Raw genomic sequence first — 1,697 nt, 5'->3', positions numbered from 1 at the left:
GCAAGCTTAGGTTAAAAGACACATTTTCCCGGTTACATTTTCAAAATAAAAAACAGTTGTCGAGTATAAGAACTAAAGAAAAACGGAAAGTAACTACCAGGACATTGGAATTAACTACCTACCATTTGGTTTATACGTTCAAGAAGTTTCTTTTTCAACATATACGATAGTACAATGTCAAAGTTCTGTTGTGTTTTTTTTTAAAACGTTATCTAAGTAAGTCTTCCAAAGACATAAGCAGCTACTTCATACCTACCTAAGATTCAGATTTTACGTATTTTATAAGTATAAGTGATATAAACTTCAGTGTGTTACGTTTGTCTCCAAATGTACCTGTGAAAACGTTTAATATCAATTTTCCTATTATGAAAGACGAATTAGCTTTATTTTGAAAGTAAGATCTTCCGAGTTCCGGCCTGTAAGGCGAGGCTTCTCTTCCGTGTCCGTCACGTGATCATGGGAGTGTTTGGGACAACATTGACGCCATGTTTGTTGTGGCTTACAAGATACTCTTGATAATAAACACATTATTATTACATTACTTACAATACTTGTGTGTAAAAAAAACCCACTGCGGCGTCTTTATACCGAAAAAAACACACTGTAACCGTCAGCAAGGGCAACGTTACATGTAATGACGTAACATCAAACTAACCGCCGGGAGGCGCTGCAGGAACCAAAGTGTTCAGTAATAAATCAGTCCTCCTGTTGGACCAGTTATCAACATTTCTATATTAAAAAGAATTAAATAAAAATACGGGTTACTTTTCCAACCAAATTACCGAGAAAATAACATGGATGGTTCCAGGTTCTCAAGTACAGTTAATGATCACTATTACTGTCATCGAATTTTGGGTTGTTTTATTCAATTTTGTAGCATTTGAATGAATGAAACTGTTTCTAAACAGTATTCTGACTCAACTTTGAAATGCACTTGTCTGATTATCCATCAACATACATTCCTATAATATTAGTCAAAATAATAATAATAATAATAATTTATAATTTCAGTTTTTTTGACTCAAAAATTAGGTATAATTTAAAAATCCAACGAGGTTTATTGACCATGAATTCCGAAAAAGAAGTGTAACACTAGTGGTAATAAGTGGATGTCCGTGGCGTGTAAAAAACACAAAAAACAAGCGACAAAAACATTGAAAAAAGTGTCAAAAACGTCAGAAAAAAAGTTAAAAAAAAGGGGCAAAAACGTCAGAAAGAGGGTTTAAAAAAAAAAAAAAGACTAAAACATAAGAAAAATGTCAAAAAAAGAAAAACGTCAGAAAATGTGTCAAAAAAGGGACAAAAAAGTAAGAAAAACGGTCAGAAAAAGGGTCAAAATCACCGGGAAAAAAGCGAAAACAAAAGTGTTAATTTTCTATTTTGACCGAGAGGACAACAGGTGCTTGGTCGGCAGGGGAAGACAACACGAGGGTTAAACATTCATACAAAGTTGTTAACTAAAATAGTTGACTGTGAAATAATCCAATACATCTTAAAATCAGCTTCATTTTCTGAAAAGTTTGTTCATTGATCTTCAAAATAACTGTTTATAAATATAAAAGGAGGTCATTTCAGTTTTAATCCAACGGTTTCTTTCTTATCTTCAAAATTTCCCGTTTGCTCAATCAGATTTCCTGATCGGTCGAACGAGCCCGTTGTTTGTCTCGAGAGTCCAAGGTAAGAAAACTACCACACTG

This window comes from Perca fluviatilis, chromosome 21 (assembly GCF_010015445.1).
Source record: "Perca fluviatilis chromosome 21, GENO_Pfluv_1.0, whole genome shotgun sequence".
Lineage (NCBI taxonomy): Eukaryota > Metazoa > Chordata > Actinopteri > Perciformes > Percidae > Perca > Perca fluviatilis.
The sequence above is the reverse complement of the archived record's forward strand: the minus strand, read 5'-3'. Positions refer to the sequence as shown.